The following is a 17,554-nucleotide window of genomic DNA, read 5'->3' as shown; positions in this document are numbered from 1 at the left end:
AAATAACTTAACTCAGACAAGTGTAACGATAGTAATGAACCCTTAATCTAACAAAAACGAGAATAACAATAATTTAAATGGAGAACAAAATCTTAATAAAGACTATGGTTATAAATAACCAAAAGAATATGTAACAAATATTTAATACTAATAAACTTTCATTGTACCGGTAACAAATTTAATAATCGATGAGTCATGTACGGCGTGAACTTTTATGGATGCAGTTAAATAATATTATCACACGCGGAGTCCGTTCACATAGTTCAATTAGTGGAGAGCAATAGACGATCTTTTACAAACACGCGAAGTACTAGAGCAATACGATTTTTTTTTTGCTATGGAATAATGTGACCCGGTTCAGTTTACGAAATAATTCTCCCCGGGGTTGTGAGAACGAGTGCTATCCAGATTTATTGAATGATTGGCCAAAGATCATTTCGCGATGGTTCATCTCACAATTTCATACGATTAATTCAAAAACAGAAGCAAATCAACTTTCATAAAAAAGAGTTGTTGGGAAGTACTCGTTTAAGCGTGATGATCGAAGATTAATCACAATACTTCTATTTTATTTTGAATCAATTGCTTTCCAGACGACCTTGAAGGCTGTGTCCTTGTACATGGTGATAGTGTCTACGTTTATATTAGTTCTCTTGAATCAATCTGGTATATCTGGTGTGCTATAAAGAGATATATCTATTGCATTGTCTAATTTGTTGTGTCCAAGTGCGCGTTCATGCTAGGCATAACTGCTCTACTATGGATATATAAACGATTAAATAATTATTAATAATCGATTACGGACGGTAAGTAGGCATTATTTAGGACATCGAAACAGTTGGTTAATTTTTTTTATAACTATATAATATTTTTAATTATTTCTTTATTTTTGATTGCGCATCCTTCGCCTGAATGATTTTTTCCTCATTTCCATAATTTGCTGGAAAATGAGTAGGACAATTATTTTCTGGAGAATTTGTTGGACAATATTTGTCTAACAGAGTAGGACCAATAAATAACCACGAAATATGAATAACCATGGGTACATTTTGAGATTCGACTCATAATTTTACACACGCAACATGGCGGACAAGAAAATTTATTATTTAATTTTCAGGCTTTTAAATCACTTGCTGAGAAAACACCGAGGTTTCTTCCTTTAAAATCTGAAATTTCATAGGAACTGGATCCTTTCCGAGACAGAATAACGCATGGTTCATATACTTCACCTAATTTGGCGTTGAAATTATCCTTAGCTGAGGATTGGTGGAAGGTTCTTTTATAAACCCGTTGACCTATACACAATATTTCGAAAATACGTCCATGAGAACAAGCAAATGGACGTTGCCTCGAGCACTTCTCGGAAGAGATTGGATATAATCCATTGTGAGGATCTGGAATGGTCTGGTCGTAATACGTTGGATGCCCATTTCGGGAACAACAGAAGTTGTTGAATGTTTGATTCGTTTACAAACATCGCAATTTAATACATATTTTTTATGTCCGCAGCCATACGTGGCCAATAATAACGGTTTTTAATTTTCTCAACCGTTTTTTCGTATCCAATATGGAATAAATCATCATGCTCTTTCATAAGAATTTCCTTGCGCGATGATTCAGGAACACATAATTTCCAATCGAAGGCGTAATCTAAAACATCAGATTGTGAGGAAACAAGCTTATAAAGCTTTCCTCTCTCAATTTTAAAGTCAATGTACTTCTCGGGTTCACGCTGAATCGAAATGAACAGCCGAGAGTACCAATTATCTTTGGTTTCCAACTCTGAGATCTCCATTGACCTTGACAAAGCGTCTGGTACAACGTTCTCTCTTCCTTTACGATGTTTGAGCACCATATCGTACTGCTGAAGTTCGATGCACCACCGCGGCAATCGAGAGGACGTTCTCCACTTCGAACGCATTATGACGGTCAGGGCTGACGAGTCAGTCACCAGAGTGAATTGAGTACCCTCGATGTAACACCTAAATTTCTCTATACATCTGAGAGCTGCCAAGCCTTCCTTCTCCGCGGCATGGTAATTGAGCTCAGCTCCCTTTAGTTTTGACGTAGGACTACGTCTTTCATTTCTATAACGGGGTGTAAAATCAAAGTTTCGAAAACGAAAGCGTTACGCCGGAGACCGAGATTTTGAGCGTTAATAGCTCCTAAACAACTGAACGAAATGGTATGATAAACACTTCATTCGAAAGATAAAATATCTACGCGTTATATACTTGTTACTTTTTGATCCAAAAACTTGTTTCAATAGTCTTAAAATTGCTTTCAAAATAGGCTATTGAAATCACCAATCGGTATATAAGCGAGCGGCGCTCGGAAATCCACTCAGTTCTAATTGAACAGCGATTGGAGCATGTTGTCGCTGTTGCGGTGAAGCTCTTTATTTATCATGAAAGCGCGGATGAACGGTGTCACCAAGAGCCTGTTTGTGCACCCTAGGCCAGAAGGGAATCCATCAGGAGGAGAGTGATGCCACAAACGGTTCCCTGGGAAGACATCGCTACACACACATACACGCGCGGCTATTAACAGGTGGTTATCGAGTTGGCATTAACCACTGGTGGGCTTCCAGTATCGAGGAAAATGTGGAAATATCTAATCGTTACTGAAAATAATCTGCCAGTTCCTTTGGGAATTTTCAAAATATATTCATGTGAAAGAGTTTAATTGAATGTTTTCTATCCATGTTACACTGTGACCAAATATGTTTCAATCAAGTACTATTAAAAGGTGGTTATCGAGTTAGTATTAACCACTGGTGGGCTTCCAGTATCGAGGAAATTGTGGCAATATCTAATCGTTACTGAAAATAATCTGCCAGTTCCTTTGGGAATTTTCAAAATATATTCATGTGAAAGAGTTTAATTGAATGTTTTCTATCCATGTAACACTGTGACCAAATACATTTGGTTTTGTGGTTTTTCAATCAATCGCAATTAACAGAATAGCGTCAGAAGAAGCTTGTTTCCTTATTCTTCCCCATCAGTAGGATATTTCCGTACCCAATATTGTATGCGCCCGCAATCGATTATTGCTCAGTCGCCGAAAGTTCCGAGCTCAGAGAGTTCATTCCCCTCTAGTTTGCCTTCCAAATTGCCATCGTAAACCACACCTTCTCTCGATTCAATCACACACAAAAAGCATACTTAAGCGATATTCTGGTGGTGAGACACATTCATTTTTCGTGAGGACATCGACAAGACAACATCGTTGCCTAACGTGCTGGAGGAGGTGGACGGCGAAGGATCGACACATACACGCGCAGAACTTTTTCCGTTAGGATGCCATTCAGCATCGAGAAAGTTCCGGAAAGATCTAATCATTGCTGGAAAATAATCTGCCAGTTCCTCTGGGAATTTAAAAATACATTCATGTGAAAGAGTTTATTTGAATGTTTTCTATCAATGTAACACTGTGACCAAATATGTTTCAATCAAGTGCTATTAACAGGTGGTTATCGAGTTGGCATTAACCACTGGTGGGCTTCCAGTATCGAAGAAATTGTGGCAATATCTAATCGTTACTGAAAATAATCTGCCAGTTCCTTTGGGAATTTTCAAAATATATTCATGTGAAAGATTTAATTGAATGTTTTCTATCCATGTAACACTGTGACCAAATACATTTGGTTTTGTGGTTTTTCAATCAATCGCAATTAACAGAATAGCTTCAGAAGATTATTCTTCCCCATCAGTAGGATATTTCCGTACCCAATATTGTATGCGCCCGCAATCGACACATACACGCGCAGAACTCTTTCCGTTAGGATGCCATTCAGCATCGAGAAAGTTCCGGAAAGATCTAATCATTGCTGGAAAATAATCTGCCAGTTCCTTTGGGTTTGTTTTTTAATTGAATGTTTTCTATCCATGTAACACTGTGACCAAATATGTTTCAATCAAGTGCTATTAACAGGTGGTTATCGAATTGGCATTAACCACTGGTGGGCTTCCAGTATCGAGGAAAATGTGGAAATATCTAATCGTTACTGAAAATAATCTGCCAGTTCCTTTGGGAATTTTCAAAATATATTAATGTGAAAGAGTTTAATTGAATGTTTTCTATCCATGTTACACTGTGACCAAATATTTTTCAATCAAGTACTATTAAAAGGTGGTTATCGAGTTAGTATTAACGACTGGTGGGCTTCCAGTATCGAGGAAAATGTGGAAATATCTAATCGTTGCTGGAAAATAATCTGCCAGTTCCCCTTGGAATTGAAAATTACATTCAAGCGAAAGAGTTTATTTTAATGTTTTCTATCCATAAAATATATATTACATTTGGGTTTGTGATTTGTCAATCAAGTACAGTTAGCAGGTTAGCTTCTGAAGATTATTCTTCAGAACAAGGTTTTTCGTATCCTATTTTGGATGCATAAAACCTTGTGCCTCCAACGTAACGCTCTCGTTTTCGAAGTCCCCCAAATATTCATTTATTCATTCATTCAGAATGGATTTAGATTCAACTTCGAACAAATGGTCTCTAAATCAACGATAGTCCTACGTCACCCTTGCGGTTATACCATAGATATAACCCACTTCCTGTTTTTCGGAATGGTATGCAATTACCTTCTCATCACCATTCTGTACCTGTGTCAAAACACCCGCTATGGCATGATCGCTAGCGTCTGTTTGCACAGTGAACTGTAATCGAAAATCGGGGTTCGCCATAACTGGGGCGCTAATCAATTTTTCCTTAATGGCACGGAAAGACTTATCGGCTTCATTCGTCCACGTCACTGCCTTTGGTCGATTTTTGAGCAAATCAGTTAGTGGAACGGTAAGTGCACTAAATTGGTCAATGAACCGTCGGTAATAATTGACCATACCGAGGAATCTACGTAGTGCACGAACGGATTTAGGCACCTCATACGCAACAATCGCGTGTACGCGATCGGGATTGGGTCTTATTCCGTCTTTGGATAGGATGTATCCCAAATAAGGCAATTCCGGCAAGCAAAATTTGGATTTTTCCAGATTTATACGTAAGTCTGCAATCCGCAAACGTTTAGCAAGCTCTTTTAAATTTTCGATATGTTCTTGGAAAGTTCTACTAGCGACAACAATGTCGTCTAAATATACAAATATATTGGGTTCAAGTTCCCCAAATCCCAATACTCTGTCCATTAATTTGCTCAATGTCGCAGGACTATTCATTAGTCCAAAAGGAAGTGTTTTGAACTGGAATAATCTCTGTCCAGGAATAGAAAAGGCTGTGTATGGACGAGATTCCACGCTAAGGGGAATTTGAAGGAACGCTTGACTAAGGTCAATGGTGGTTAAATATTTGAATGATCCCAATCGACTTAAAATGCGATTTTGATGAGGGAGTGGATGAGCATCACGTTTCGTACGCTCATTCAATTTTCTCGCATCGAGACATAGCCTCACATCTTCGCAACCGGGACCACAGGTTGTGCCCATTCTGATCGAGACGATTCAACAATATCATCTCGTATCATGTTATCTAAAGCTCTATGGATTTTACGTTGTGTTTCAGGGCTCCATGGGTATGGGTTTTTCCGTATTGGAGGTTGGTTTCTATATTCATCTTTGATTTCAATAGAGTGTGTGAGTAAATTAGTACAACCTATATCTCCAGGTGTGGGTACTAAAAATAACTTTTTAACATCGTTCAGTTCTTCTAGCTCTCTGAGCGTCAATTCATCTTCTCCGTGATCTTCTGTTTCGTCTAATACTTCAATGAATGAATCTCGGAGTGAAGGGTAGATTCCGAATTCATCCCAAAACGACATACCTAGGTAACATTGTCGCTTTAGTGAGGGAGCAACAACAAATGATACGAATTTCGTTAGTCCATTAAATGAAACAGGAATATCAATTTCTCCTAGCACTTCTACTGGATGACCTTCAGCTGTAACTAAGGTCAATTTTGATGGTGTATATGAAAGAGTCAAGTTTGAAATAATTTTTTTGGAACCTTTTCCCAAAATGTTTCTATTTGTGCCACTGTCTAGAAGAGCTATAAGTTTTATCCCTAGTAAGTCGATTCTAACAAACGGTCTGTTATCACCGTGTGGGTGGAGAAAAATTGTGTTGACCTCCTCGTCACCTTGTGAAACAGATTGTACAGAATAGTAACCGCGTTGTCCAAGGATATTACCTATGTCACTTCTGTCAGATTGAGGACTTTCGGGAAATGAGGTTTGACTACTCTGCCTCAAAGAGCAGTCTTTTCGACGTTTTTTGAAGGACAGTAAGGACAATCCTTTTCTATGAAACCTGGAAACCCACAAGTTCGCAAAATATTTTCTTCTCTTTAGCACATTGGTGAAAATTGTGCCCGAATTCATGACAGTTAAAACAGGTTCCCTTTTGAATTGGTACATATGATCGTAATATTTTCTCTATTGTATTTAAATTTCTACTAGAACCGGGTTGGGGTTCTTGAAATTGACAATTTTGTCGTGCTTGTAATTGGTTCACATGCTGCGTTTTTGGGTTTTGAAATTTCTTTTGTTGTTGTTCAGGTGCATTTTTCTTGTACTCAGAAAGTTTGCTCAAATCTTTGGAATCTCTCTGAGCATTATCTCTCCTATTCCACTGTCGAAAATTATTGTCTCTCCTATCCGTTCCTATCTCATTAACCTGATTTTCATTACGCTTAAACCCTCTCGAGCTTTCTTTCTCATTACGTGTATACCACTGCCAGTTGATGGAATCAAAGCTTTTCCCGAACTCTCGCATTTTAGCGATCGTCGTAATGTTGGCTGCAAGCATTGCATTTTTATATTCGAAACGGAGGTTACGAAAAAGAATCTGGTATCGTTTATTCTCATCTAATTGGGAAGTCATACTTCGAAAAATTCGTGTCATATCTGAGTAATAATCCTGAAATCGCTCTTTCGCTCCTTGTTTTCGAAGGTGCGTTTGACGTTCATAATAATAATCTAGATCCGGTGGTAAGAATTCTCTCTTCAACTCCGTTACTAGATTATCCCACGTTCCCAGTTCATTTTGAGCATTCACTTCCATGTACCACGATCTTGCTCTTCCCAAAAATAAGTGATATGCTGAATTATACAGTTCATCATCGGAGTATCTTTCTGATCTCGCATTGAATGCGACTTCACGGAGAAAATCATTCAATCGACGGCCGTTATCCTCACCATCGTATCGAATTTTCCATTTGTGAATTGAAAATCGTTTGTTTGCCATGAAATTATCCTGATTAGAAAACCGTTGTTTTCCTAATTGTGTTGAAACCTTTTCTGATTGAATGGGATCACACCCTTCTACAACCTCATTTGAATTCGCTTCTACTAGTTTTTGATCCTTTACCAACCAATCTAAGAATTGTCTATACGCAAACTTAGGTTTTGAATTCTCGGAATAATGCGATTCCTTTGATTGAATCGATTCGGTCGTTCTATCGAATGGTGTACTATTTTTCAACGGCTCCGATTTCCCTTGGGACTTCACTTTCTTATTATTAATTGTGGGTTCTAATTTCTCCATGCGTGTTAACAAATGTTCAAGAATTTGCTTCAATTGTCTGTTCTCTTCGCGAAGCGTAGACACTTCATCCACTTCTAAATTTATCTCTCCACCTACCGCTTCATTGATTAATTCGTGTTCATCCTCTTCTTCAAGAGGTGGTAACTCATTCGCCCTGCTTTCTGAAGAAAGCAAGTGAAGAGAATACTTCGCTTCACCTCTACGCTCAGTTTCGCTCTGAATATTTGGTTCTTCGTGTGGAAAATCTGGATTTTCTGAAACGATTGGATTTTGTTCTTCAGGTAATGCATAGCGCATTCTTAGCAAGCTATCATTTACAATATCGATCTCTTCCTCTCGAACTTCTGGATAAGGTGAAGCAACAGAGTAGAAGGTATTCAAGAGCCTCACACATTGACCTGCGGTTTCCGATATTGCATTTTTATCGGGCTCTTCTGTAGCATGAACTTTTGCTCTTAGCATACGAAAGAGTAAATGAAGTAGCCGAGATTTATACTTTTGATCCGGAGCTTTTTTATACCGCCTACTTTCTAGAGCGATTTTAATCTCTTGCACTTTCCTTACACACGTTTCGAGTTCATCAATCAATGATTCCCATGCTTTATCATACTCGATTTCTAACTTATTTTCATCTTTTTCCCGTTTTAGCTCAGCTCTACACTTCCGTTCTAAAGATGCTCTTGAACCTGAGCTAGCGTCAATGCGACGGATAATTAACTCGTGAGACAACTCGTCGTCCAACAAATGCGCGACATTCAACCCGAAGTATTGTGTGATGAAATGTTCCATGGCGAAATGAAAATGGCGGAAATTGAATACAAAAGAAATTTAGATTTCACCGAATATGTTTACTGGTTTTTCTTTAATAAACTTAAGAACTCTCCTGTCTTTTTATTTTTGAAAGAAACTACTAAGAACTCGTTCTGAGATTTCGGGTTAGCACTTTTGAAACTTGTTTGTCCCTAACGAAGCAGCCTCTAAGAAAAAAAGTTTCACCAACGTTATGCACGCAATTCACGAAATTAGTATCGAACTGTTTTTCCTTTTTTTTCGTTTAGCAAAGCTGAACTGGGATTCAATTACCAGAATCACCGACGAAAGCAATAATTTATTATTAGTTTTCCCTCCCCGAGCTAACCTAGAAAAATGTGAACATTTTTCGTTGGTCGCCAATATGTAACAAAGGCCTGTTACGCCCTAGCTGCCCGCATGGACTCCTCTAGTCCTCTCAGGGTCGGCTCAATCACAGCCAGTAAGATTAACTCGAAAAGGGGGAACACACGTGGTTTATAATTTTCGACGGCTTTTATTTACCGAATCCTAACGTCCCTATTTCTCTAACTTTTTTTTACAATTACTCACAGGTGTTTATGTGGTGTGTCTGGGCCCGCCGTTGACTACTCTGGTCGCTGCTTCGGTTCCGTCCAGGACCGTTCTGGAATAGTATGATAAAGCATGGGAATCATTGATTGATGAACTCGAAACGTGTGTAGGGAAAGTGCAAGAGATTAAAATCGCTCTAGAAAGTAGGCGGTATAAAAAAGCTCCGGATCAAAAGTATAAATCTCGGCTACTTCATTTACTCTTTCGTATGCTAAGAGCAAAAGTTCATGCTACAGAAGAGCCCGATAAAAATGCAATATCGGAAACCGCAGGTCAATGTGTGAGGCTCTTGAATACCTTCTACTCTGTTGCTTCACCTTATCCAGAAGTTCGAAGAGCAGAGATCGATATTGTAAATGATAGCTTGCTAAGAATGCGCTATGCATTACCTGAAGAACAAAATCCAATCGTTTCAGAAAATCCAGGTTTTCCACACGAAGAACCAAATTTTCAGAGCGAAACTGAGCGTAGAGGTGAAGAGAATACTTCGAGAGAAAGCAGGGCGAATGAGTTACCACCTCTTGAAGAAGAGGATGAACACGAATTAATCAATGAAGCGGTAGGTGGAGAGATAAATTTAGAAGTGGATGAAGTGTCTACGCTTCGCGAAGAGAACAGACAATTGAAGCAAATTCTTGAACAGTTGTTAACACGCATGGAGAAATTAGAACCCAGAAATAATAAGAAAGTGAAGTCCCAAGGGAAATCGGAGTCATTGAAAAATAGTACACCATTCGATAGAACGACCGAATCGATTCAATCGCATTATTCCGAGAATTCAAAACCTAAGTTTGCGTATAGACAATTCTTAGATTGGTTGGTAAAGGATCAAAAACTAGTAGAAGCGAATTCAAATGAGGTTGTAGAAGGGTGTGATCCCATTCAATCAGAAAAGGTTTCAACACAATTAGGAAAACAACGGTTTTCTAATCAGGATAATTTCATGGCAAACAAACGATTTTCAATTCACAAATGGAAAATTCGATACGATGGTGAGGATAACGGCCGTCGATTGAATGATTTTCTCCGTGAAGTCGCATTCAATGCGAGATCAGAAAGATACTCCGATGATGAACTGTATAATTCAGCATATCACTTATTTTTGGGAAGAGCAAGATCGTGGTACATGGAAGTGAATGCTCAAAATGAACTGGGAACGTGGGATAATCTAGTAACGGAGTTGAAGAGAGAATTCTTACCACCGGATCTAGATTATTATTATGAACGTCAAACGCACCTTCGAAAACAAGGAGCGAAAGAGCGATTTCAGGATTATTACTCAGATATGACACGAATTTTTCGAAGTATGACTTCCCAATTAGATGAGAATAAACGATACCAGATTCTTTTTCGTAACCTCCGTTTCGAATATAAAAATGCAATGCTTGCAGCCAACATTACGACGATCGCTATAATGCGAGAGTTCGGGAAAAGCTTTGATTCCATCAACTGGCAGTGGTATACACGTAATGAGAAAGAAAGCTCGAGAGGGTTTAAGCGTAATGAAAATCAGGTTAATGAGATAGGAACGGATAGGAGAGACAATAATTTTCGACAGTGGAATAGGAGAGATAATGCTCAGAGAGATTCCAAAGATTTGAGCAAACTTTCTGAGTACAAGAAAAATGCACCTGAACAACAACAAAAGAAATTTCAAAACCCAAAAACGCAGCATGTGAACCAATTACAAGCACGACAAAATTGTCAATTTCAAGAACCCCAACCCGGTTCTAGTAGAAATTTAAATACAATAGAGAAAATATTACGATCATATGTACCAATTCAAAAGGGAACCTGTTTTAACTGTCATGAATTCGGGCACAATTTTCACCAATGTGCTAAAGAGAAAAAAATATTTTGCGAAACTTGTGGGTTTCCAGGTTTCATAGAAAAGGATTGTCCTTACTGTCCTTCAAAAAACGTCGAAAAGACTGCTCTTTGAGGCAGAGTAGTCAAACCTCATTTCCCGAAAGTCCTCAATCTGACAGAAGTGACATAGGTAATATCCTTGGACAACGCGGTTACTATTCTGTACAATCTGTTTCACAAGGTGACGAGGAGGTCAACACAATTTTTCTCCACCCACACGGTGATAACAGACCGTTTGTTAGAATCGACTTACTAGGGATAAAACTTATAGCTCTTCTAGACAGTGGCACAAATAGAAACATTTTGGGAAAAGATTCCAAAAAAATTATTTCAAACTTGACTCTTTCATATACACCATCAAAAATGACCTTAGTTACAGCTGAAGGTCATCCAGTAGAAGTGCTAGGAGAAATTGATATTCCTGTTTGATTTAATGGACTAACGAAATTCGTATCATTTGTTGTTGCTCCCTCACTAAAGCGACAATGTTACCTAGGTATGTCGTTTTGGGATGAATTCGGAATCTACCCTTCACTCCGAGATTCATTCATTGAAGTATTAGACGAAACAGAAGATCACGGAGAAGATGAATTTACGCTCAGAGAGCTAGAAGAACTGAACGATGTTAAAAAGTTATTTTTAGTACCCACACCTGGAGATATAGGTTGTACTAATTTACTCACACACTCTATTGAAATCAAAGATGAATATAGAAACCAACCTCCAATACGGAAAAACCCATACCCATGGAACCCTGAAACACAACGTAAAATCCATAGAGCTTTAGATAACATGATACGAGATGATATTGTTGAATCGTCTCGATCAGAATGGGCACAACCTGTGGTCCCGGTTGCGAAGCGAGGTAGCGAAGATGTGAGGCTATGTCTCGATGCGAGAAAATTGAATGAGCGTACGAAACGTGATGCTCATCCACTCCCTCATCAAAATCGCATTTTAAGTCGATTGGGATCATTCAAATATTTAACCACCATTGACCTTAGTCAAGCGTTCCTTCAAATTCCCCTTAGCGTGGAATCTCGTCCATACACAGCCTTTTCTATTCCTGGACAGGGATTATTCCAGTTCAAAACACTTCCTTTTGGACTAATGAATAGTCCTGCGACATTGAGCAAATTAATGGACAGAGTATTGGGATTTGGGGAACTTGAACCCAATATATTTGTATATTTAGACGACATTGTTGTCGCTAGTAGAACTTCCCAAGAGCATATCGAAAAGTTAAAAGAGCTTGCTAAACGTTTGCGGATTGCAGACTTACGTATAAATCTGGAAAAATCCAAATTTTGCTTGCCGGAATTGCCTTATTTGGGATACATCCTATCCAAAGACGGAATAAGACCCAATCCCGATCGCGTACACGCGATTGTTGCGTATGAGGTGCCTAAATCCGTTCGTGCACTACGTAGATTCCTCGGTATGGTCAATTATTACCGACGGTTCATTGACCAATTTAGTGCACTTACCGTTCCACTAACTGATTTGCTCAAAAATCGACCAAAGGCAGTGACGTGGACGAATGAAGCCGATAAGTCTTTCCGTGCCATTAAGGAAAAATTGATTAGCGCCCCAGTTATGGCGAACCCCGATTTTCGATTACAGTTCACTGTGCAAACAGACGCTAGCGATCATGCCATAGCGGGTGTTTTGACACAGGTACAGAATGGTGATGAGAAGGTAATTGCATACCATTCCGAAAAACTAAAGGGAGCTGAGCTCAATTACCATGCCGCGGAGAAGGAAGGCTTGGCAGCTCTCAGATGTATAGAGAAATTTAGGTGTTACATCGAGGGTACTCAATTCACTCTGGTGACTGACTCGTCAGCCCTGACCTTCATAATGCGTTCGAAGTGGAGAACGTCCTCTCGATTGCCGCGGTGGTGCAACGAACTTCAGCAGTACGATATGGTGCTCAAACATCGTAAAGGAAGAGAGAACGTTGTACCAGACGCTTTGTCAAGGTCAATGGAGATCTCAGAGTTGGAAACCAAAGATAATTGGTACTCTCGGCTGTTCATTTCGATTCAGCGTGAACCCGAGAAGTACATTGACTTTAAAATTGAGAGAGGAAAGCTTTATAAGCTTGTTTCCTCACAATCTGATGTTTTAGATTACGCCTTCGATTGGAAATTATGTGTTCCTGAATCATCGCGCAAGGAAATTCTTATGAAAGAGCATGATGATTTATTCCATATTGGATACGAAAAAACGGTTGAGAAAATTAAAAAACGTTATTATTGGCCACGTATGGCTGCGGACATAAAAATATGTATTAAATTGCGATGTTTGTAAACTAATCAAACATTCAACAACTTCTGTTGTTCCCGAAATGGGCATCCAACGTATTACGACCAGACCATTCCAGATCCTCACAATGGATTATATCCAATCTCTTCCGAGAAGTGCTCGAGGCAACGTCCATTTGCTTGTTCTCATGGACGTATTTTCGAAATATTGTGTATAGGTCAACGGGTTTATAAAAGAACTTTCCACCAATCCTCAGCTAAGGATAATTTCAACGCCAAATTAGGTGAAGTATATGAACCATGCGTTATTCTGTCTCGGAAAGGATCCAGTTCCTATGAAATTTCAGATTTTAAAGGAAGAAACCTCGGTGTTTTCTCAGCAAGTGATTTAAAAGCCTGAAAATTAAATAATAAATTTTCTTGTCCGCCATGTTGCGTGTGTAAAATTATGAGTCGAATCTCAAAATGTACCCATGGTTATTTATATTTCGTGGTTATTTATTGGTCCTACTCTGTTAGACAAATATTGTCCAACAAATTCTCCAGAAAATAATTGTCCTACTCATTTCCCAGCAAATTATGGAAATGAGGAAAAAATCATTCAGGCGAAGGATGCGCAATCAAAAATAAAGAAATAATTAAAAATATTATATAGTTATAAAAAAAATTAACCAACTGTTTCGATGTCCTAAATAATGCCTACTTACCGTCCGTAATCGATTATTAATAATTATTTAATCGTTTATATATCCATAGTAGAGCAGTTATGCCTAGCATGAACGCGCACTTGGACACAACAAATTAGACAATGCAATAGATATATCTCTTTATAGCACACCAGATATACCAGATTGATTCAAGAGAACTAATATAAACGTAGACACTATCACCATGTACAAGGACACAGCCTTCAAGGTCGTCTGGAAAGCAATTGATTCAAAATAAAATAGAAGTATTGTGATTAATCTTCGATCATCACGCTTAAACGAGTACTTCCCAACAACTCTTTTTTTATGAAAGTTGATTTGCTTCTGTTTATGAATTAATCGTATGAAATTGTGAGATGAACCATCGCGAAATGATCTTTGGCCAATCATTCAATAAATCTGGATAGCACTCGTTCTCACAACCCCGGGGAGAATTATTTCGTAAACTGAACCGGGTCACATTATTCCATAGCAAAAAAAAAATCGTATTGCTCTAGTACTTCGCGTGTTTGTAAAAGATCGTCTATTGCTCTCCACTAATTGAACTATGTGAACGGACTCCGCGTGTGATAATATTATTTAACTGCATCCATAAAAGTTCACGCCGTACATGACTCATCGATTATTAAATTTGTTACCGATACCATGAAAGTTTATTAGTATTAAATATTTGTTACATATTCTTTTTGTTATTTATAACCATAGTCTTTATTAAGATTTTGTTCTCCATTTTAATTATTGTTATTCTCGTTTTTGTTAGATTAAGGGTTCATTACTATCGTTACACTTGTCTGAGTTAAGTTATTTATTTGTTTGCTGACTGTTCGTAATTGTGCTTGCTATTAGTATCGAAAATTGTTTGACTAGACGTTACTAGACGATTTTGGTGGGTCTATTTCGCCTCACTGGCACTTTTCGACTTTGGGCTTTTATTTTGTCCGAACAAGTTCAGTGAAAACTCTCACTTCACAATTCGAGGTTCAATATATACTTTTTACGTGAGCGCGTCTGTTCTTCTTCCGGTGGCTCAAGCAAGTGCCCGAGTTCATCATGGCGGAACTCCGAGGAGCCCGCTGAGTCACCATCGGGTCGAGTCACACCGCATCTCGTACAGTCGTACCAACCGCTGCGATGAAAAAGTATATATATATATATATATATATATATATATATATATATATATATATATATATATATATATATACATTTATGCCGTCTTCCTAATATCTAGATATCGTTTCAAATTTATTTATTATTCTTATTTATTATATTCATGTTTTTACCAATTTTATATATTCGTATATGTGTCCTTTCTAGCTATGAGTGTGTTCCACCGTTTTTTAATGAAAAATGCAATTTATTTTTAACCGTGTGAGGGGAGAAGCCTCAAACAACCCGAGCAAACAGGTGACCTGTCACAACATACCAGGTGAAACAATCATATGAAATGCACTTTCAGCCATATTGGAATTGCTGTCGGTATTGTTTACAAACAGCCCTAGTAAGAGCCATATAAGTGTAAGTGTCCAATAAGCATAAGCAGCTGCACAAATATAAGATTGGTTGAAATAGAAGCAGGCAAAGAAATACTTTCGACGCAGTCCGATGGATTCATTAATTAGCATCAACTGCAAACGATGAGTGTTGTCGTTCAATCTGGACAGGAAAATCAGCAGAACGCTGCCGGCGGTTGCCTACAAACTGCTACGACGTTCATTCGAGATGTGCTTCTATGTGGAAATAATGATTCAACAGAGGGATACGGATCAGATTGTTTTGAGCTCTCCTGAAGGTGCACTGGAACAGATTATTTAGTTACGTGAGAACTGGTTCGAAGATGTTCTAAGGCAAATTCGCCATGGTCTAATAAAATGCTATGCAATTTCGTTTGAAAACTTATGTGCAGTAAACGAAGCGAAGCTCACGCAGCATAAACATATGCTTTGTCAAAAAATTAGTGTCCTCGTTCGGAATAGAAATTGGTGAGTTAAAGCTTAAAAATCGTTGTCAGATATAGACTTCTTAGACTTTTTACCTTACAGAAAACATATTTAGTTCAACAACAGCGAATTTCTTATCGCGGAAGTGGATTTTACTTTTGTCACCAAAACGTCGCCGTGCGTACATTCGTGGAACGAACGGGGAAATTTATTCCTACCTGGCGGTGAACATTACGAGACAATGATATGCTCATCATCAAGAACGAATACTGCAACAATTACGAATGTTGAACAATTATCTTGTTAAACAAAACAAAACTTCAGAACGTTTTCTGCACATTACCGTATCGTGTGTTGTTGCGGTATCGTCACCAAAGCGCTTAATTGAGGATAACCCATCGATTGTTTCTGTCCTAGATGTCTATAAACACGGTTGGACTGAAAATAACGTGGGCAGAATATTACGAACGGTGTGCCAAAGTTCAGGCGCGTGGATCCTAGATGAATTATATAATGGCATGTTCCCTCCTTAAATGTAATGTTGTATAGTTTCTAAAAACAGTTTTTCGTTCGTTTTCAGTTTACTCTTCTACTTTCGCTGTCATGTCTAATGGAATACTCTTTAAATCTAACTCGAATGAATACAGACATCAAGATTTCAGTACATGCTACTGTCTATTTGAGGACAATCTTAATCGATGAAATAAATGCAGTACATAAAAAACGTATGCTAGACGGAATGTATTTTGATTTAAACACCAGGTTATCTTAAGATAACCTTTTCGCAAATGTTGACGCAGAAACCGTTATAAACACGGCGAACAAATCGATAAAAAAATATGATAGCCAGAACAAACGGTCTAGCTCGTTTCAAAAATTCAGAAGTGAACAGAATGAGTACGTTGGTGTAGGCTTCTAGCATGGGGAGAAGGGATGATTTCCTAGAATTTTATTTTCATCCAGTTCAGATTCGAGACGGATTGCAAGTTTGTCAGCGACTCTTGTCTCATAGGAATCTTCATTGTTGGTACTGGTGCTGTGATACAGTAATCGCTACTGCTTAAATATTTACAATGTGCTGTTACACGGTGAAGTGAGTGTACGATCCAATGCATTCGGTCCAAATAATCGGCGAGTATTTGGATCGTATGTTTATTATTTTTGTTTTCCACCAAAAACATGTTTCGAAATTGGATGACGATGGAAGTATTGAAATTGTTGCCGTAGCAATTATACTGATATCAGGCTGTAAATCAAAAATGCTTGAAATCAACATGATTAAACTGCAATACTGTGAAATCCACAGCAAGTAAAGAATCAACCAGCACACTCGAGAAACACGTCTTACCTCGTCGAAGTCCGTTATCTGAAAGAGGACCGATGATGGCGGCATTCTCTGTGCTCGGCGAAACCGGTTGTCGCTGACGCAGTCGACTATCGCTTGTAGATTGAAGGCAGTTTGACATATGCTTTGACCATTCAGTTGCTGTAACATTAGTTGTACAGTAAGTGCACACCACACATCTTCCCCCTTCCCAGAAAAAAGTCTAACATCTCATGAATAAAAATGTTTGTAGTAAGAACCTTTCAGATTCTGCTAACTGAAATGACAAATTTGGTATCTTCTTATAACATTTGGTTTAGGTTATTCCAGAAGTTCTTACCCTCAATGGACAATTTCGACTGTGTAGTTCATATGCTCACACGGAGTAACTGCGCCGAAGATGCGCTATCGCTATCGTACGCAGGCAAAAGGTGCTCCGCTTAGCATCTACCACACGACGAAATGAACCCCCGAATCGAATGCAATTCAGTGCGCGTGCATATTTCAATTCTATAAACCGACACACCACAAACGCACACACTGCGCCGAGGTACTATCAGTGTAG

General features: G+C 38.5%; 1 protein-coding gene across 1 annotated transcript in view; it reads left to right on the top strand.

Annotated features, from left to right (window-relative positions):
• Positions 1-17,554, top strand: part of LOC129763622 (uncharacterized) — a 257,711-nt gene that overhangs the window by 77,109 nt on the left and 163,048 nt on the right. The window lies entirely within an intron of this gene.

This window comes from Toxorhynchites rutilus, chromosome 1, assembly GCF_029784135.1.
Source record: "Toxorhynchites rutilus septentrionalis strain SRP chromosome 1, ASM2978413v1, whole genome shotgun sequence".
NCBI lineage: Eukaryota > Metazoa > Arthropoda > Insecta > Diptera > Culicidae > Toxorhynchites > Toxorhynchites rutilus.
The sequence above is the reverse complement of the archived record's forward strand: the minus strand, read 5'-3'. Positions and strand labels throughout refer to the sequence as shown.